Consider the following 22,435-nt stretch of genomic DNA (forward strand, 5'->3'; position numbering starts at 1 on the left):
GCTGCTCGAGTGTATTGACCATTTTATACTATAATCAATATGGAACTGAAGCTGGGCTTGATAACACTGCAGTTGCAAATAGGTAATTCTGACCGAAAACCAAATAGTTCAAAGACTGGCTTTCTCTTTAGCCTTGCTTCTCTGGAAACCGTGTGCTCTGCAGGCACTTCAGGTTAGCCCATCTTGTTTGGCGGCTCTTAAAAACATAAAACAAGCCCTGCTGGATCAGACCAGCAGTCTATGTAGTCCAGCATCCTGTCTCACCAAGTGGCCAACCAGTTCTTCTGGACGGCCAACAACAGGACATAGAGGCTGCGATCTTTCCCTCATGTTGCCTTTTGTCACTGGTATTCAGAGCAAGCCTCAGATTCAGTGGGAGCTCACAGGAGCACAGTTCCTGAACCTTTCTGAGAGTTCCACCTCCTCCTTCTGAGAGTTCCACCTCCTTGTCCATTGAATAGTATGTGCAGCTGCATAACAATCCCTGGATGAGCTCCACCACCTATTTTTCTACAAAATGACCCCTGGTTCAGAGGTTCACTTCCTCTGAACATAGAGGTTCCACTCGGTTATCATGACTAAAGGTTAAAGCATTTGGGGCTCTTTAGCCTGGAGAAATGACAACTGAGGGTGACATGATAGAGGTTTACAAGATTATGCATGAGAAAGAGAAGGTTAAGTAAGAAGGACTTTTCTCCCTTTCTCACGACACAAGAACTCGTGGGCACTCAATGAAATTGCTGAGCAGTTGGATTAGAATGGATAAAAGGAAGTACTTCTTCACCCAAAGGTGATTTACACATGGGATTCACTGCCACAGGAGATGGCAGCGGCTACAAGCATAGACAGCTTCAAGAGGGGATTGGATAAACCTATGGAGCAGAGGTCCATCAGTGGCTATTAGCCATAATTTTATAAACCTCTATCATGTTCCCCTTTACTCGTCTCTTTTCTAAACGTAATGGCCTTTCCTCATAGGGAAAATGCTCCAACCCCATAACCATCTTGAGTGCCTTCTTCTGTACTTTTTCCAGCTCTTTTTGAGATAAGATGACCAGAACCGTACATAGTATTCCAAGGTTGCACTATAGATCAGGGGTCCCCAACCACTGGGCCGTGGGCCAATACCAGTTCGTGGCCTGCTAGCAACTGGGCTGCAGAGTGAGGCAGAGGCGCCGCACTGCCTCTGCCTGCCCAGGACTCAGGCAGATGAAAGAGACAATGTGCCTTGCTCTGAGGCAGGGAGGCAGCCTCAGAGCAAGGTAGAGCATCCCCACCACCCCTTCTGCCTGCCCAGGATCCAATCAGCTGATTGATGGGGGTCTTTAAATGGGAGGGGGAGGCAGATTGGCCTTCTGCTGCCTGGCAGCAGAAACAGCCCCAGTCTCCCTCCCCCCATTTAAAGAGTCCCATGTGGGGCAGGGATGGGATGCAGGTGGGGGGCAGCCTGGGGCAGCATAAGCCCCAGCACCGCCCCCCCCCCCCCCCGGTCCATGGAAAAATTGTCTTCCATGAAACTGGTCCCTGGTGCCAAAAAGTTTGGGAGCCACTGCTATACAGGGGCATTATAATATTGTCTGTTTTATTTTCAACTAACTCTTGTTAGTTGTGAGTTGCAGACACAGTCTGAACACCATGCATGGTTAGCTCAATGCAGGGCAAAGAGAGAAGAGATGGTGCTGTCTTATGTTGGGGGGGGGGGGGAAGGATATAGATGCTCTACAAGTCATGTGGTTTTGAAATGGATCAATAGGAGAACATTAGTCAGCGTCATACTCACAACCTACCCTCTTTCACAGACTTGTTAAGAATATCACCCTCTCCGTGTATGTCATCATCTTGGGGAGGGGGGGCGGGGAGGAAGTAGAATGGGAATGGCCATGAAGACTCTGGCAAATGAATTGATGCTAACTGAGGGGGGCGTGTTTATTGAAATAAAATGCTACAACTTAGCACAGGGGTGGCCAAACTTGTTTAACGTAAGAGCCACACAAGATAAACGTCAGAAGCTTGAGAGCCACAAGACATAAACATCAGATGTTTGAGGGAAGGAAGGAGGTGGAAAGTAAGCAACTTTAACTTGAAATGCATTCTTCAAGCTACCAGCTGGCTTGGCTTAGAGAAGTGATTTGAAGAGAGAAATACCTTCTCCAAGCCAGCTGATAGGGCAGTGGGGGTTTCAAGAGCTGCACAATATGTGTGAAAGAGGCACATGTGGCTTCCAAGCCACAGTTTGGCCACCCCAACTTAGGGGATCACAGAGGAGAGACAGGTTGATGTGGGAATGTAGCTGGGCAGCTGGATTTCACTCAATCCCTTGGTTTCCTCTAACTTTACAGACCAGTCTTTTGTTAGGAGTCTGAAGTTAGCAGAAGCTAGCCTCCCTGGATTCCATGTGGTATCTCATCTCAAACATGCAGGGAGGGAGCTTAATTTCTAAGTCAAAACAAGCATCTTCTTCTATGGATCTTCTGTAGATATATACAATATAACCCACCAGTTAGGGCCAGTATATAACGGTAGAAGCATTTCAGATTTTCTTGGATGCAATTCTGCATTCTTTGCTTTTTTGCTGATCTGTGTGACATCTTGGTAACGTCAACCTGAATTTTCTGATCGGAGCACATTTTTAACGGAAATTATCTTGTGCCATTTTAATGCCTTGGTGTCTAAGGATGAATTAAAGTAACCTCACAGATGAATTAAAGTAGCCTCACTCAGTACTCGCAGTTTCACCTGGTACTCCAGGCACGTTGGTGACGGGTTATGCACTGGGTGGTTGCTTTGACAGTATCTTTGACTTGCGAGGAGGAGAGAGAGGTCTCTCCCCTGGGGCTAACTGCTCTTGTTTCCAGGTCTCCACGGGTTCCGGGCTCCTGGAGGCTCTGCATGCAAGGACTGTCGCCCATGGCTGGGTAAGTTCCACTTCCCCGCCCCAGCCTCCCCCTCCCCTCGCTCTCAACTGCTTGGTGTGTGAGCGTCTCTGGCACTTGAACCAGGCAGTGGGCTCCGGCAGGAGGCATTTGCTGACCCCGCTCCCATGTGCTGCTGCCTGCTCCCTTCCCTTGGTCTGCCCTCTGCCGCGTTCCCAACCCCTGGCAGGGGTGGTGTGTGTGTGGCAGCTGCCCCATTGCGGGGAGGTGGGTCAAAGACTGTCCCTTTAAGAGAGCGCCCGGCTGAAATGCAGCCTGCTCTTCCAGCCGCTGCCCCTGCAGGTGCTCTTGATCTCTATCTCCGTTTTGCAGGTGGGACTCCAACACAGATGCTTCCGCGTGTGCCGCTCCACTGCCCCCCACTCCCTCAGCTGTTTCTGCCCACCGCTTGGAATGGAGCCCCGCCCATGGCGAGACTGCCCAGCATGCGCCAGAGAGACTGTTGCACTTTGTTCTGGAAAAATAAAGTCTGAGCTGTGCCCTTTGCTGTCTCTCCTGCTTGGCATCTGCTGCATGTTCCCTGGTCAACCCCCCGCCCCCGGTCAGTGGCCTCTTCGATGGAATGTCTGGGAAGGTGGGCAGACTTGGTTTTGTGGGGGGGGATTGGTCTATGAGCCACCACACTGCCCCCCGCGTGGCTGGACAGGGGAGGGGAGTGCCACCCCTCAGCCTGCCCAGCCTGACAGCCCAGCTGATGCCACAGGGCTGTTGTGTGCAGGACACTAATGGGGGGGCTGATGAGGTGGACTCAGATTTCTGCGGCTGATGCACTCGCACCGGGGGAGGTGTTCTGTGCACATGGCAGGGGATGTCAGGGCATCACAGGGGGTCTCTGGGTGGGGGGGTGTTTGCTGCTGGGCTGCTCACTCCCAGACACACATTCTAGCCGCTGTTTATGACAGCAAACTCCTGCACTTCGTACTTCCTACTTGTCTGCCTGCCATTGGCAGAGTCTCTGAGAGCAGGAGGGTGTGAGGGGATTGACGGCTTCTTTGTGGTCCCATGCAGGCCTGTCTCGCCCTCACCCCCGCCTCACCACCAAGCCAGGCTTCTCATGTATGCATGCCCAGCCTCACTCCTGTTCCCTCTCTGTGTTGGTGAGACGTCTCTCCTTTGCCTGTGATGGTCTGCCCATCATTGGCTCCGTTCTCTGTTTGGGGGCAGGTTGGGGATGGCTATCAGCCTCTCTGGGGCTGCCTCTCCCCATCCCTGACTGTCATGAGCCACGGCGCATGTGCCAGGACTGGCCAATGGGAGGGTGGGCTGGCCCTCCCTTCCGGCTGCCTCTGCCTCCCTTGTGCCTCTGCCAGCGGCATATCCATGGCGACCATCTCCCTCATGACAAGCTATGCCTCTCCCCTCCCCACGCTCCAGCGTGCCGAAGTCCTCAGGAAGTCTACTAGCCGTGCGGCAGCTAAGCTGCGGCCGGCCGCCAGTAATGTCTGGATTGGGCTGCCCTACTGCTTTTTAATGCAATGGCTGAAGAAAGCTATTAATGTATGTGTGAACCTGAGTGGAAACATCATCTATCTATCTATCTATCTATCTATCTATCTATCTATCTATCTATCTATCTATCTATCTATCTATCTATCTATCTATCATCTGTCTGTCTGTCTGTCTGTCTGTCTGTCTGTCTGTCTATCTATCTATCTATCTATCTATCTATCTATCTATCTATCTATCTATCTATCTATCTATCTATCTATCTATCATCTCTCTCTCTCTCTCTCTCTCTCTCTCTCTCTCTCTCTCTCTCTACCTCTTTGAATTTCTATCCTGCCCTCTCCATGGACTCAGGGTAGCTAACAATCAATTCAAACATCTATAATTATATACAATTTAAAACCAGTAAAATACAATTAAAACATTTTATGGTGCTGTGCAACTTTGATATAGGCGGGATCTTTCTTCTGATATTAATCCTACAAGGGTCGTAGCTCCTCAGTGGTCTGGTACACACTTGCAGCATACCCTCTCTTGCCTCAAAGCAATCTATCCTGTGCATACAATTGCATATGGTATAAATGATACCCCCCCTTATTATTGAAATGCTACAAATAGACTAGATCATGGTCATATCCCTGATCTTTAGGCTGTGCCCCCATGAACCTCAGGGCCCTCAGGGAAAATTAATTGGTAACAAAAAAAAAAAGTTTCAGTAAGCTTTATTTGGGGGGAAAGAGAGAGAATGGGTGGGGAGGGAGACTCTGTGCCCAGTCTGTGCTTGTATGTAAACTGAAGTAAATGCCTATATTGCCATGCTAAATATTTTTCTCTTGAGATTTCAGCAGAAAGCCACTAACTCACATTCTTTCCAAACCTGTTAGGCAACAGAGAAACCCACTTTTGAGAGAGAGAGAGAGAGAGAGAGAGAGAGAGAGAGAGAGAGAGAGAGAGAGAGAGAGAGAGAGAGAGAGGAATCAACCACTATGTATAAAAAAATGAATTTAGGAAACAGAAATCTCCCCCCCTCCAGAAAAAAGCTATTAGAGATTCTTCTCTAGGCTGTCCTTTCAGACATGGGGGCGTGGCCAAGCTTAGGCAGCTTCCTGAGCAGTTTGGCCCATGACACGCCCCGCCCCTCCCAGAGACAATCCTCTCAGTAGCAGAATGTACCTTGGATGACTCTGTGAGCAGATTGCCTATACATTGTCATGGCTTAATTCTTGCCTCCAGGGCTTTTTTGTAGCAGGAACTCCTTTGCATATTAGGCCACACACCCCTGATGTAGTCAATCCTCCAAATGCTTACAGGATTCTTAATACAGGGCATACTGTGATGTCACCCCAGAGTCAGAAACGACTGGTGCTTGCACAGTGTACTACTTTTACCTTCTTTTTATTTTTTTTTGCCATATCTCTGCTGCTCTTTTGTTGTCATTTGCTGCTGTTGGATCAATTTGGTGAGGTGTTTGCTTTGGATTAAGGCTCTTCGAATACCATTATAGAAAAGTAGGTTCTAAATACCTCAGATTGATTAACAAATAGCAACTTGTAAGCAAGGGCTTGTCATGAGAAGAACCAAGTGGGAGCGATTTGTGCACGTTAAGTGTTCTCAAGTCGTTTCCGATTTACGGTAACCCCATGGATTAACATTTTCCAAAATATCCTGTCATTAACAAGCTTGGATATACCTTGCAAACCGAAGGCTGTGGCTTCCTTGTCTGAGTCAATCCCTCTCATGTTCCCCTTTCCCTGCCGCCTTCAACTTTTCCTAGCACTGTTCCCTTTCCCAGCAATTCTTGTCTTCTCATTACGTGATAGCCTCAATTTAGTCATAGGAGAGATTTACAGGAGGGGAAATTAATTGGTAAAAAAAGTTCTGGTAAACTTCATCTGGGGGGGGGGGAATAGAGAGACAACAGGTGGGGAGGGAGACTCTGGCCACTTTGTGTATGTGTGCGTGATGCCTGGAAACAAGTCATGCGGTGTGCCTATATTGTCATGCTAAAGATTTTTCTTTTGAGATTTCAGCAGAAAGCCAATAACTCACTTCCCCCCCAACCTGCTAGGGGATGGGGGGAGGGGGGTGTCCCCTGTAATCTACTGTCAACTCCAGCCTGATGTCTTTCACAGAGAGAGCCCAGTTTCCCATCTCAAAGTGAGGCTCCCCCTCTTTCCCTCCACACAGACTCATGATTTACCATGAGCCTCACATTTTTCTTATCCCTTCTGCCACTGGGCCTTTCCCTTTTCTCCCAACGGCTGAGGCCAGCCTTGCTTTCCCAGCATGTGATGAAGCGCTCACATCAAACAGAGAGCAAAGTAGGGCTGGCTTTTGACTGAAGTTTCAGCCCAGCTGGAGGCAGCCGGTTTGGCAGCTGTAGGAAGGATTGTAATCTTGCTCCATTCCCATTTCCTGAGTTGGTTTTCCACAGAATCAAAATGATGGAGCGAAAAACAGATTAACATGGAGGACCCTTCTGGCCGAAGAGGACTTTTATTTCCTCTTTGCATTAAAAAGAAGAAGAAAGAAGAGTAAGTAAGAAAGGAAACCTCAACTTTCTCTCATCCAAGTGTTTTCTTTCCCTGACAGGCCAATGAAATCCTCAACTGAGACTTGCTCATAATATATTCTGTTTCATTTTAACCTGGTGTTTTCTGGTATATGAGTGGTGTTGCCTTCACTGCATGCCAGGAACAGACTGGAAGACATGAAAAGAGTGAATCTCCCAAGATTAAAAATAACCCCACTCTACTCCACTAGGAGTTTATTATTATGCTGCTTGCTGTTTCTCAGGAACATTTTTGGCAGTGAGACTTCCTCACCCAATTTCTGTCCCAAGAATGCTTGCAAAGTACTTCACCTGTTCATTTATATTGTCTTCTTTTGCACTCATTACATCTCTTGGCTTTGTTTTGTTTGGAGTGATCTCACTGCGTAGCCAAATCTGATTGGGTAGGTGGCAGTGTGACAACGTGCCGTTCATCCTGTGATCCTTGATTACCTGAGATTGCTTATGGGACTAACAGTAAAGAAGAAAGGGAACCAGGAAAAGGAAAGGTAGGGAATCTTAATCAGCAGCAGGTCTGGGAACCAATAGCACTGAGCAGAACGTTTTGATGATGGATATGGCCGAGGACCAGCTTACCTTAGGGACCATCTCTCCCCACATGTTCCCCAGAAGGTACTTAGATCAGGAACACAAAACTTGTTATCGATCCCTGGGCTGAGGGAGGCAAGACTGAAAACAACCGAGTAAGAGCCTTCTCAGTTGCTGCCCCTCATTGGTGGAACCAACTGCCTGAGGAGATCAGAGCCTTGTGGGACCTTGCCCAGTTCCTCAGGGCTTGTAAGACAACACTGTTTCAGTTAACGTTTAACTGAAATGCTGACCACCACGAAGACGCTAGATCCAATGGATGCTAAGATCATTGAACGCCATCTTAAATCTATATCAAAATTAGCACCAAATTATTTTAAACTGTTTAATGCTTTTAATGTAAATGTTTTTATTGTAAGTTTTGTGTTGTGAGCTGCCCTGAAATTGCTTCGGCAGGGAGGGCAGGATATATATATATATAGTTTGATAAATTGTTATCTTTCTCCTGGAGTTCCAAAAAAATCAAAGCAGGAGACATCTTGTTCCCGGCTGTTAGCAACCCCCCAGAAATTTCCCCAGTAGGTTAAACAACAAACCTGCCCTTGCTTCAAATATTAATATGAAATTGTGTGGGTGACAAAGGAAACTTCTGAAGGGTTGTAAATTGTCTCAGATTTCAATCTTGTAGTTTTACAGGGATGCATATGGCCAGGATATGCAGAATAGGAAGTGACATCAGAAACAGATATATCTGGCATATAAAGTATCTGGCTAGCGTTCATAAAGTTACAAGATGGGTCACCAAAAGGTAAGTATTCCTGGGGCTAATATTAATATGTGGCAGAGACTCAATGGATGTAAAGGTGGGGTATGTCAAATTAGAAGTGCTTGGGCGATTTCTCTGCATTGTTGCGTTCAGAATCCCTTTACTGTTTGGTCGACTGCATCATGTTCCAGAGATGAAGACTGTGAGAAGTGTGTGCTTCTTGGCATAATAGTGTCCCATTTGGCGCAGGTACGGTAAGATCCTTCAAAATTAAGTTCATCGTTTTAATGGCATTTTACAGACCTCATCTTGCATATTAGATCTTAGCCAGGTATTAGGTAATTTAGCTAATAAATTCTCTTCAAAGTGACCCATCATCTTAGTATTTATATATATATTTTCCTTTGGAAGGATATAAAGCATAAAAGCAAACTTTGTAGTTTTATATCTGTCAGCTTGTCACATAAATATCTCAGTAACTACTGATCTTATCGCCATAAAACTTCCATTTATACAGTTAGGCATGTCATATCGGTCAGTCGCACAAAAAAAGAGAGTTAAGCACATGCAATATTAAACTCCATCCAATGCCAGCTCCATTAGTTCACATCTTGAAATTCTCTCTGTGCAGGAAGAAGGGATGGGTGGGGAGATAAAGATTTATAGTGGATTAAGATGACAAAAAGCTCACATTATGCATATGTGTGTGTGTGTCTGCGTGTGTAAGAGAGGCAGAAATAATGAAAAAGGCTGCCATATTGATTTGAAGAATTCCTCCTTTACTTAAAAAAAAATCTTTGTTTTGGAACTACTTTTCCACCCAATTTGCATGATTCCAGCCACCACCCATGAACATGACAATATGTTATATATGCCTGCAGGGCTTTTTTTGTAGCTGGAACTCTTTGCATATTAGGCCACACACCCCTGAGGTAGCCAATCCTCCTAGAGCGTACAGTAGGCCCTGTACTAAGAGCCCTGTAAGATCTTGGCTACATCAGGGGCGTGTGGCCTAATATGCAAAGGAGTTTCTGCTACCAAAAAAAGCCCTGTATGCTTGTCAAAGACAAGAGTCTTACTACCCACCAAAGATTCCTGAGTAAACAGATAACTCACCAAAGACTCCTGAGTAAACGTAGCAGTCATGGAATAAGAGGACAGGTTCTCTTATGGATTAAAAAACTGATTAAATGACAGGAAGCAAATAGGAATCAATGGACAGTTCTCACAATGGAGGGAAGTAAGCAGTAAGGTCCCACAAGGATTGATATTGGCACTGGTAATTTTTAATTTATTCATAAATGATCTGGAACTAGAGGTGAGTAGTGTAGTGGCTAAGTTTGCAGATGGAACAAAATTATTCAGGATGGTGAAAACTGTGAAGAGCTCCAAGAGAAATTCCACAAACTAGATGAGTGGGTGAAAATATTACATATGAATATCAGTGTTTGGTAAGTGTAAAGTAATGCACATTAGGACCCAAAAAAAAAATCCAACTTCAAGTATAGGCTAATGGGATGTAAACGTTCTGAGACTGTGAGGGGAAAAGATCTTGGGGTTGTAGTAGACAGCTCAATGAAAGTGTCTACTCAGTGTGCTACAGCGGTGAAGGGCAAACTCTATGTTAGGATTATTTGAGAATAAAGCAGCAATACTGTAATGCCCCTATATAGATCTATGGTTTTGTTAAGCAAACTGCCCTAAAAATAGGATTTTGGGAAATTTAGAGTGGAGGGTAATCTGCCTTTTAGCGAGATCAAAAACCTGTTTATACAGAACAGAAGGTGTCTGCTTTGGAAGTTACCCAATAACGAGACAATATAATATAACAATAAAAGGTTTATTATGAAATAAAGATGCACATACAAGAGTATAAAGTCACACAACGCACATACAGTACTAATAAAAGTAAGACAGAAACAGACAGGGGTAAACACAAAGGATTGACAAACAGAGTAATTATTACCTATCGTAGTCTTCAAGGAAGGCTCCAATGGTGACAAAAAGGAGATGGGGATGGACCCTCAAGTAATCAGGTATCGGGGGCATCTCTAACAGTGGGGTATGTGGTACTGTCAGATGCACACATGTGGGGAGTTGAGTCAGAGGTTATAAGGACTACCTTGAACCCTTAGGGGGGTAGGAGGTGCAGGGGTGGATGACAGGTGGTCAGCTGGTACATGACCTCAGAGAAAGGGGAGGCTCCACAATGGCCTTAAGGGCTGGACTTGTGCAGTAGCCAATGGCCAGTTTATTAGGGGCACCTGATTGGATACCCATACTTGGCCAATGAGCAGACCTGGTCCTGGTTACCTGATTGGGCTTCCAGGTAACAATGGGCAAAAAGGGGGAGGCTCCATGGTGACCACTAGGGCAAAGAATGGGTGAGGGTTTTAGGGTGGAAGTGATTAAAAGCTATTAAACTTATCTAAAGGTGACAATAGAGGGCCAAATTGCTACCTAAGGTGACACCCGATCTATACAAAGAAGTCTGGCTTTAGGTGAAGATGTTCTTCCTCTTCTTTACTTCTATACTGGCACCATCTTGGGTTCCGTTGGACAAAAGCTTAGGCAGTCTGGCAGGATCCATGCTTAAGATAAGCTTGATTGCCTTATGCATACATAACAATTGGTGAGTACGTGAGCCCCTCGCTTCGCTATCATGGAGTCTGGCACTGCAGGAAGATGGTTGCTGATGGTGTTAGCCTACCAACATGGCTTTCGTGATCGATTCTGAAAAACCGTGTGCCGGGACAGTTCCTGGCAGCGCAACTTCTTCCACTGCAATGGCTGAGATGGTGCACACACGGAGCGGCTGGAAACCCATCTGTACTTCTGGCTAGCACTCTTCCGGAGATATAGAGTGCTGTTGTAACGCTGAGGCTGTTAGTACCCGCATAAGTCTCTTATGGAATGGTGGATAAAACCCACATTTTACAGCCAATGTGTGTAAGTCGAATCTCCAGGCACCCTGGCAACCAAATGGGTGATTACGATGTCCGTATATAACTGAAATTAGGGGTCTCATAGCCACAGATTGGCCTCATTTGGAATACTGTGTACAGTTCTGGTCACTGTACCTCAAAAAGGACATTGCAGAGCTGGAAACAGGAGGGCAACCAAGACGACTAGGGTGTTGGAGCACCTTCCCTATGAGAAAAGACTGAAGAGTTTTGGACTTTTGAGTTTAGAAAATCGATGACTGGGGGGGGGGGAGGGGCATGATACAGAGTTATAAAATTATGCGTGGGAAAGAGAAAGTTGACAGAGAATTTTTTCCCCTTCTCCCAAAATACTGAAATTTGAGGGCATCCAATGAAACTGATGGCCAGTAGGTTCTTTACTGTGTAAAGTGGTATTTCCTCCTCCTCCTTCTTTCTCTTCTTCCTCTTCCCCTTCCTCCTCCTCCTCCTCCTCCTCCTCTTCTTCTTCTTCTTCGCCTACTAATGGGATTAGAATAATTGTGCATACGACCACACCATACATTTTCTGGTCACAAGGTACAAACACACTACACTAACTAATGCATTTTACATCCAGATTGTTACTCTGTAAGAATAGCAAAAATCCAGATGTCAAACACATTAGTTAGTGTAGTGTGAATGCACCCAAGGAGTCATGGAAATGTGTTTTGCATCCAAGTAGATCATAAGTAATTTTTTGTCCAAGTAATTTGGCCAATAATGAAGACTGCAGAGCTTTGTAAAAAAAGCTAAAAAGTGATGCAAAACATGCTTTCTAGATGACAGCTAACTGCATTTAATACTAGCCCCCCCCCCCCCCCCCCCGGCGTCTCCCCAGTTTGCATCTGGTAAGTAGTGAAAAATAGGTTACACTCCCATGCGCTCTCTCATATTCTAATGGGATGTAATGCCGCTTGTACACGGAATCTTTTATAGAAAGAGATGGAAGGGGATGGGTAAAGTTCAGGCAGATGTTTTGCCTTGTTTGCTTTCCAGTGACCGTCTCTGTATTATGCTGCAATTTATGCTTATGAGAAAGGAAACCGTTGCTTCAGGACCACCTGCAATCTGGAACAAGGATTTTCCCCCAGTGGTCCATCAGTGCTATGGTTTGGGGAAGCCTGCAAATTAAGAGCTGAATCCTTTAGAGGTGAGCCAGGTGGCAACCAGAGCCTGGGCATTTGCAGTGATGGCATTTGCACCTGTGGAATGCTCACTGAGAGCCAGTTTGTTGTAGCGGTTAAGAGCGCAGACTCTAATCTGGGAGGACCGGGTTTGATTCCCCACTCCTCCTCCACATGAAGCCTACTGAGTGACTTTGGGTAAGCCACCATTCTCTCAGAGTCGTTCTCTCAAGGACAATTCTCTCAGAGCTCTTTCAGCCCCACCTACCTCACAGAGTACCTGTTGTGGGGAGAGAAAGGGAAGGCAACTGTAAATTGCTCTGAGATTCCTTTGGGTAGTGAAGAGTATAGAACCCAACTCCTCCTCCTCCTCTTGTTCTGCTCTTCTTCCTCCATCTCCTCTTGGTGGAAAATTAGCTTTGGAGCCAATGCATTTTTAAAAATGTTGTTTTTAAAGTAGTAGACAGGCAGAATCAAAGTGTTCAAAGCAAAACAAATAAATAATGAATTATTTGGAATATTTAACTGTAAACTAGATTGTGTTCCTGGTGGACATGAAGGAAGCATTCCAACCCCACGATTTTATTTTTTATTTTTTTTAAAAATGCATATTTTCCTGCTTATTTGGATAAGATCAGAAATGCAAGTCTTATACTGATGCCACTGTGAAATGCACCAAATCATACCCAAATTAGCTACTCAGGTGCAAGGCATTATTTTTGTGCCAGGTCCACACACAAAAAACTAAAACTAAAAAGAGAATTACTTTCAATTTGTTTCAGAAAGCTGTACCTCTTTGGGGGGTTCTTAAAAAAAGAATCAGCACTGTATGGCTTTGTCAGAATGCATTATTTACTCTGATAAATATAGGAGTAGGTTGTCTCTCAAACTGTTCTCTGCAGAAATTACATGAGGTTGCATTTTTGTGTCTGGCAGTGCTGATAGCACAAAAAAATCTCTCTTTTCTGTTGTTAGCATTGCAAAAATTTTTTTTTACTATACTATGGAATTCCCTATAGAAAACAGTGCATTAACCATAATGGAGTTTGAAATCGGGATGAGTTTAAGAATGTCACAATATGTTGAGCTATTCTAGCATTCAGACTTAAGGTATCTCTGATTTTTTTTAAAAAAAAACACTACAAAAAGTATTTTGTATGCATTAAAATCAACCCACCAGTTCAACTCCCTCCCTCCAAATTCCCTTTGCTCTCAACAGTAACAGAATGGAGCTTGAAATGGAGCTGTTTGTAGAATGGGCAATGCCCACAAATGTTTGTGTGAGTGAAAAGGAGACTGCACATCACCAAGAGAAGGTAGAGCTTTCCCACATTCCCAACTGGACTTAAATACTAACTACTGTCCCTGGACTAGATCCACAGCAAGGATTGAACAAGCATGGTGGATCTTCTCCATCTACTTATCCCTGAAGCAACCAGTAGAATCACTGCCCAGTTTTGTCCTTTGGGGAGTTATGTGATATTTTTTTCTGTAAATGGTTATGAATGTGCACTTAATTCCATGACCATTCTTCTATCCCAGGGGTGTCAAACATGCAGCCAGGGGGCCAAATCAGGCCCCAAGAGGGCTCCTATCAGACCCCCAAGCAACTGGCTCTTGTCTGCTTCCTTCTCCCTCTCTCTTGCTTCCTTCTCAACTTGCTTTGCAAGGCTTGTCCAATCACACAGGAGCTACAGAGCAAAACCTCAATTTTCTCCATTGCTTGAGCTCCTTCCCCTCCTGGTCTCTTGGGGAGGGAGGGAAAGAGACAGAGCTTCCTTTGCCCAGTTCCCTGGATCCCATGGGAGAGATACAAAAAAAGCTCCTTTAAGACCAAGTGCTAATATTTTAAGCATGTATTAAGTTTTTTTTAAAAAAAATCTTTAGTCGTGTTTGTGCCCTTTAAATTTTATATCTCTGCTATCTAATCTTAAATAGGTACACACATGGCCCAGCCCAACAGGGCTCAGCCCAGCCCAGCCCAACAAGGTCTCATTTATGTCAGATCTGGCCCTCATAATGAATGAGTTCTAGCCTGTGCTCAACAACACCTCCCCTCCAAATGTTCTGTTGACCAAACATTGCTAATTGGAACAAAGCAGTAGACAAGTGCACCTTTAAGACCAACTAAGTTTTATTCAGAATGTAAGCTTTCGTATGCTTTTAAGCAGACTTCATCAGACAAAATGGGAATGGAAGCAGCAATTCTTAATATAAGTGGGCAGTGTAGGATCATGGGAATGTTTTTAGCAGATTAAAAGAATCACAAATAGGGATCTGTGTTTGTTAGTGTTAGGACAAAGCAGGGCTGAAACAACACTAACACTAACAAACACAGATCCCTATTTGTGATTCTTTTAGTCTGCTAAAAACATTCCCACCTTGCAGGGTGTCTGTTGTGGGGGAAGGAGATAAAGGAGATTGTGAGCCGCTCTGAGACTCTGAGATTTGGAGTGGAGGGCAGGATATAAATCCAATTTCTTCTTCTTCTTCTGTGGCCAATCTTCCAAGACCTTACAAAAAAGAGCCTTGTAATATCTTGGAAGATTGGCTACATAAGACCACCTTTCCCCATATATGCCCCAGCGAGCACTTTGGTCCAGAACCCAAAAACGGTTGATGGTCCCCAGCATCAAAGAAGCTAGGCTTGCATCAACAAGAGCCAGGGCCTTTTCCATCACTGCTCCTAGCTGGTGGAATGAGTTGCCGGAGGGGGTGAGGGCCCTGTGAGAGCTCACACAATTCCACAGGGCCTGCAAAACAGCACTCTTCCACCACGCTTTTTCATAATGAAATCTACAGCGATGGATTGGGCCCAGAAACACTACCAGTGGCTTGTCTGGGACCTCCAGAAGTTTAAAAATCGACCAGTCTGATCACCACCACTAATATCTTGTTTGGATACATCTAATTAGCACCAGATGTTTTAAACGTTTTAATGTTTCAATGTTTTTATATTTAATATTGTTTATATTTACTGTTAAATGGTTGGGCATGCTATTGCTGACCCTCATATTGTTAGCCGCCCTGAGCCTGCCTTGGCAGGGAGGGTGGGATATAAATTAAATAAATAAATAAGAGGGGTGTGGCCTAATATGCAAAGAAGCTCCTGCTAGCATTCCACCCCTGGTCCCTTCCTTTTCTTGGTTATTTGCAAGTTGGATAGGTTACAGTCAGCTTGATCCAGTATCATGTAGGCAAAGTTCTATGTGCAGAAAAGAAATTATCTCCCTTCCTCCTCTGTCTGTGACTCACTATCCTGAAATGCTGCCCTGGGGTTCAGGGAGACCCCCCTCCAGTAGCAGCAATGGGCATGATGCATGGGTCTGAAGCCATTACAGAAGAGGTCATTAGTGATAATACCCCTATCTGGGAGGCAACTAATCAAGGAACTGCCTTTGGCAGTGTAATCCTAAACAGCATCAAACTTTTCTAAGCCCACTGACTTCAATGGACTGAGAAAGATACAACTCTCTTTAGGTTCACACTGTTGGTGGTCTTTCAAGCTGAGTATCGTACTCTCTGATTGGCAATGGCTCTCTAGGTTCACTTGCATGGAAAGGTCTTTTTCAGCGCCTGCTATTGTTTAACTGAAGATGCCAGGAATTGAATCTGAAACCTTCTGCCTGCAAAGTCTAGGCTGTAGCATTGAGCCATGGCCCCTCCCTTATCAAGGTATCGAAGCCTTATCTTTCACATCACAGTTCTCAAGCAGTAGTTCCCAGGTGCGTCTTTTGGAGTAATCCCATTTGAAGCTAATGAGACTAATTCTGAAATAAGTGTTTTAAGAATTGCCCCTTAACTGTATTTAAGGCTGTAGCGCTAATTCTTCCATAAACAGCTTAGTTTTCCCGTATAGATACATTTCTGCAGTCATTACTCAAAAACAGCTAAAAGAACTTCACTCAAACCGCCTTCAGTTTAGCTTAAAAAGATGAATGTTTCTGGAATTTATGAGCGTGCGAAACAGGGTTACAACGGAAACTGTTAAACAATTTTAATGACTGCAGCAATATATTATTGAGATTTTTTCTCCCCCCCCCCGTCATAAATTATAGTGTGGAAAACATTCTATTTAAGATTAAATGCCCCCCAAAGTTACAGATGTCCAAAGAAGTATACAGAAATAAAGACATTTTGCCCTAACATTCAGATTAAAATATTACTTTGGTGCTCAGTAGGAACAAATTTATTTCTCATCCTGAATAATTTAATTGAATAAGTATGTCAAAATTTAGAGTTGGGGCTTTTGTTTTTCTTTCTTCTTTCTCCCTGACCTTTGATTGAAAGAATCAGAAAGTGGACTTTTTCTATCATATGTAGAACATTTAAATTCTGAACAAGTTATCACCTTTGTGAAAAGTTACAAAATAGTACATATGTGCATATGTACATATTGCAATTGGATGCAGGGATGTGAAATAGAAGATGATATATGCTCGTGATGATTCCTCCGTCCCTATTTGAAGAACAGTTGGTTTTTATACCCTTCTTTTCTCCACCCTAAGGAGTCTCAAAGCGGCTTCAATCTCCTTCCCTTCCTCTCCCCACAACAGGCACGTTGTGAGATAGGTGGAGCTGACAGAGTTCTGAGAAGACTGTGATTGACCAAAGTCCACCCCCCCCCCCAGGCTTCATGAGGAGAAGTGGGCAGGGCTTTTTTTGAGCAGGAATGCAGAGGAATTCAGTTCTGGCTGGCTTGGCATTAGGGGGTGTGGCCTAATATGCAAGTGAGTTCCTGCTGGGCTTTTTCTACGGAAAAAAAGCCCTGGGAGAGGGGAATCAAACTCAGTTCTCCACTGCTACAACTCTATGTTTGGTACCATTATTGCTCAAATGAGCATTACATTGCACCATTATTGCTCAAATGAGAAAGGGTGGCATAAACTCTGACTGTATAAGCTTAGGGCTGATTCACCCCTAAGTTTATTCCACATTGTTAATTCCTCTTTATTTAATCGCTCTCTGAAATCTGGCATTGCATTTCTCTCTTTCTAGAAATCCAGTCTGTTTTGAATCAATTCTGTTTGGATCAAAATAGAATTGTGAAGAGAGGCAGGAAGGGCGATTCTGCAGAATTTCATTCTGCAGATGCTCAGAGGCAGGCAATATCTTCCCAAACCTTTGCCTTTTTTTGTGCAGCAAACAGAAACTGGGTTTTAGAGGATCTTGTTTGCTGTGCGAAAAAACTGGAGCGAGTTGCAGCCCCAAGGCTGATAGTGTGAAATCAAACTGAAGCCCCACAGAGAAGAGGACAGTGAGAGTGGCGTAAGGCTATTGGGAAATCAGTCATTGTTTTGAAGCCCACTCAGAAGGCCCATGGCAAGGTAATTTCCCCCTCCTGTTATAGTCTGAAATAACCCCTGAAATCTCAATACCCCCAAGAATACCTTATGAGAACCAGAAGACTCCTGCATGAGATGGAAATTGGCAAAAAAAATCACCTCCCTACATGCACCCCTGTGGAAGTTCAGCTGGGACCCAAGCCCCCAAAAGACTAATCACTTTTCCAATGTGGGCTTGTGGCCTGTCATCTTTGGTCAGTTATCTAATTTCACCTGAGAAGTGAATTTGGAATTTTCTTGTAAGAAGAAATACTGGAAGGATTTCAGGGAAGTCCCAAGGGTTTTACTAAGCCTAGAGGAATATCCCTGGGATTTAAAACATCCCTATTGGATATAGCATATCAAATTCTGTAGTTGTTCTGTATCTTGTTTATGTGCTACCTGGCCTTTAAAATCAGTACAGGTTATAGCTATGCTCTATATTCCTTCCATCTAATGGGGAGACCTCCACCTAGAGGGAGAGCCCACTTCCCCCAAATGCTATCACATAGCCAAAGCTAGTGAAGCTTTTGTGAGATACTATTTCTCCATCATCATCAGAAAGGTGATGCTGTGGAACAGAGAGGGCAGCTCTGATGATGTCAGCTTTTTGGCCATAATTGTCAGCTTGATGTCGGCAGTAAACATCCTGTCATTTGGTGGTCTTCCACGTAAAGGTAATGCGGCAGCAAATGTATTTGCCTGTTTACACTTAGGACATGAAGGTGCTGAGCTTAACTTACCCCATATAGTACTCCATCATTTTTATGGCTTAAAGCAAGCAAGGGAGCACTTTGTAATAAATCTGGAATTTAGGATATCTTGAAGACGCTAAGCTAATGTTTCCAAAGAGCCGCAGAAATAAGATTCTTTCTTTTAGGCATCCTTTTGGGGGCTCTCTCTTCAGTCACCTTTGAGGTGATTTATAGCGAAATCAATCAATCAGATTAAGTACTTTGATAAATTAAACCACCATATTAGGGAAACCCAGACACATGCTGTGAAACGCGCCCATTCTTGGGTGATTTTGTGGTGGGGGGAGAGGTTGAGGAGAGGATTGGGTTGAAAGAAGGTGGAAAGTAAAGAACGAAGGTAGTGACCAATGAAATCATGTAAATAATACAGGAAACAAAGTATTGTCCTTGGTCCCAACTGTCTCCAACCCCCTTCACCTCATATATAATGGAACAAAAGGATGTTGACAAGAAATTCAAGCTGTAACTAACTACATTCTATAGGTACAATGGTCATTCCCTCTTCCTAGGGAATTGATGTGGGGGAGAATGGAGGCTTGGTAAGAGGTAATTCTTTGGTTCTTAACAGAATATTGCATCTGAGGATTTTTTTTTCCTTTTAACCTTGATTGATTCTGCAGTGATCCAATATCCCAAGGATATTTCCAGGGAGCGAGGCTGGATCAGCTGCAGGTGGCAAAAACCTGCCCGAAAGAAGTGTAGCTTGTTTATGTACCCCTTTAATGTGACTCCCCATTGGCTATTACCTTTCAGCCTTACCACTGCTGCATCAAGCCTTCATTGAATGAAGGGGTCATGGCAAACAGATTCATGGCTATAATGCCAAGAGCGCATCTTCTTTTTCCTAGCACCTAACAAACTGGAGGAATATATGTTAAGATCCTCTGAAATCTCAGTGTAATGCCCACAGCTCTTTAGTACTGATAGTTAAATAGGTTACTTGAATTACTATCCCCTTTGAGTTAAAATGGCCATTGAGACCATTAATCATGATGAAAGCATTAATTGCATAAATATCTGATTTGCTGATTTTTCATGTTCGCTATCTAGGAGCATGAGGATTAGAGTCTAGAAGACAAAAGTTTGCATTTTATGCTTGTGTGTGTTTTTATCCATTAAAAATAATTTTAAGTCCTCTTGCTTAAAACGGCTTGCTAGAAGGTGCATAAGGGATGACTTCAAGTTTCTCATTTCTCTCATTTCTCCTTGCGCAAACCAAACACATGACTATTTTCATGCCATTCTCTGTTTCTTCACATTGAATTGTACCATAAATTCTATGTGTTTATGTACCAGTAAATCAAGGTTATGTATTTGACGTATATCGTATATTTCTCTAGCACCCCACCAGAGTTCCAATCCAAAGATCACTTGATGGCTGACTTTTCTTTGGAAGCTGGGAATTTGGTCTCCCCATGCAACAAATTAGATCTAACCACTACCTCTCCCAAGATCCCTGTAAGCCTTCATCCCTGCAAGCATCCATCACCACTGAATGTAAAATTTCAGGGCAGTGTTCCCCTCCTTTAAATTATTCTGACCTCTCAATCAAGAAGTGGGGACTGGGAGCTCAGAAAGCCTTCTTTGTTCTGCTGAGCACAGCCTTCTATTGAAGCAACACCCGCCTGGTACTAGAGCCCTTCATATGGTGCTTTCCTAAGTACTGCAAGAGCTCCATCTCTCCCTACTGCTTTGGTCCAGCCCCTTGCAAGCCAAATATGAATTGCCAACTGAATCTCTTGGAGCGGTGGAGCAATATGCAAGTCCATAGAACAGGGGTGGCCAAACTTACTTAACATAAGAGCCACATAGAATAAACATCAGATGTTTGAGAGCAAAAAAGACACAAATGTTAGAGAAGGAAGGAAGGAAGGAAGGAAGGAAGGAAGGAAGGAAGGAAGGAAGGAAGGAAGGAAGGAAGGAAGGAAGGAAGGAAGGAAGGAAGGAAGGAAGGAAGGAAGGAAGGAAAACAGATGGGGGAGGGAATGGTAGAAAGAAAGCAACTTTAACTTTAAATTTCTTTTCTAAGCTGCTGGCTGGCTTGACTTGGAGAAGTGTTTTAAAGAGACAAATGCCTTCTCCAAACCAGCCAACAAGGCAGTGGGGGCTTTGAGAGCCACACAATATCTGTGAGAGAGCCACGTGTGGTTCCCGAGCCACAGTTTGGCTACCCCTGCCATAGCATCTTTATAGGACATAAGCTTTAGAGAACCAAAGCTCCCTCCATCAGATATTTTCACTGGCTCAAGTTTCATGACCTCTTGGTTCACCAAGTATGGGACAGGAGATTTCCAGTGTTCCCTGCGGGGGAGCATGTGGAAAGTTTGGGATGATTCTTTCTGAGTTGGCCCATTTTGGGACACCTCTCTTCTACCCTAAACTGGCCATCGGTTATCAGTCCACTTTACTTGCTAAGTAAATTCATTATCTGAATAGCACCAACATATCAACATACTAACACTAACTTATTGTTTTTAGAATTTTAATAGTTTTTAATTACCTGCTGGTTTATATTGCTAATTATAACTTAATGTATTTTAACTCAATGTATATCTCAATGAATTTTGTTGTGAGCCGCCCTGAGCCTGCTCCGGCGGGGAGGGCGGGATATAAATAAAATGTGTTGTTGTTGTTGTCACTCCTCTCCAAGAGGGTGAGGAACCATTAACAAGCACACCTTGGGTGCCTTCTGTCAACCAGTTATAGATCCACATAACAGTAATAGGATCCAAACCATATTTTACCAACTTGTCAACAAGAATATTATGTGGAAAAGCCTTACTGAAATCAAGATAAATGATGTCTACAGCATTCCTCTGATCCAGCAAGGTAGTAACTTTCTCAAAAAAGAGAGATAAGGTTAGTCTGACATGACTTGTTCTTGAGAAACCCATGCTGGCTCTGAACAGAGCTGTTCTTTCTAAATGTTCCAGGATTGACTGAATGATTATTTGTTCTAAAACTTTTCAGGTATAGATGATAAGGTGATGGGTTGGTAGTTACCTGGATCCTCCTTTCCCCTCCTTATTGAAGATGGGGACAACATTTGCCCACCTCCAGTCTTCCAGCAGATGATGCAAAAGAGATCTTGAAGAGCCACTGCTAGACGTATGATACCAACCTTGATAGATCAACAGCCTGAACAGTAGAAACAGCAGCTTCATGTGATGGTGGTGGTGATTAAGGGGAAGATCATGGCTCAATGCATCAGTTCTGCATGGAGAAGGTCCCAAGTTCAATCTCCAGGTTCAAGTCCTAGCATATCTACTTAGAAGGATCAGGTAGCAAGTGATACAAAGGACCTCAACCTCAGTCACTGGAACCTCCTGTCCATCAGACTAGATGATACTGACCTTGATAGACCAATGACACAATTCTGTCTAAAGCACTTCCATGCATTTGATGTAATTAAAAAGTATAAAAATGTTATAGAACACACTGCTGTTGGAAATGTTTTCCTTATTAATGTTTTTCCTCAGTTTTATTTTAAAGGGGAGAAGAAAACCCTAGTTGGGGGAATTTGTGCTCTGGGATTTGACAGCTTTTGTTAGGATATTCTCAACAATGAAAACTTCTGTTTATTCAAGATTCCAGATGCAAATACTTTGAAGGGAAGTTAGTTTTTATCCCAATGGGGATTTACACTTGGAGCTTTCAACATCCATCTTTTGAGAGGAAGAGATGAACTATAATGAAGTAGTTCATGGTACAATTAAAATGATGTAGGAAAACAGCAACATGATATGCTGAATTGGAGTAACTGAAACTGATTAAGGAGGACATCAAAATTAAATGCTTGATAGGACAGACATAACAAATGCAAGATGGCCGCCTCGTGTTGGTGTCAGGATGTACTGTCAATTTGCTGATATTTTCCAGGCAAATTCATTGATGGACGTAACGTTTTTATAGGGCTCTCCATTATTCCTTGCAGTTCCTCCACTTTTAATTTTTCTCTTTCTAGTTAATATATACTTGTGTATAATTTAAAGAGAAAACTGTTCTGTTTCATCATAAAAGATTT

General features: G+C 43.8%; 1 long non-coding RNA gene across 1 annotated transcript; it reads left to right on the forward strand.

Moving 5' to 3' along the window:
- The first annotated feature begins 6,730 nt into the window (after positions 1-6,730).
- On the forward strand, positions 6,731-22,153 carry LOC132582705 (uncharacterized). Its single transcript, XR_009556201.1, has 2 exons — positions 6,731-6,913; positions 21,382-22,153. It is a non-coding gene; the product is annotated as an uncharacterized LOC132582705 (long non-coding RNA).
- The last annotated feature ends 282 nt before the right edge of the window (positions 22,154-22,435 follow it).

Source organism: Heteronotia binoei, chromosome 14, assembly GCF_032191835.1.
Source record: "Heteronotia binoei isolate CCM8104 ecotype False Entrance Well chromosome 14, APGP_CSIRO_Hbin_v1, whole genome shotgun sequence".
Taxonomy (NCBI): domain Eukaryota; kingdom Metazoa; phylum Chordata; class Lepidosauria; order Squamata; family Gekkonidae; genus Heteronotia; species Heteronotia binoei.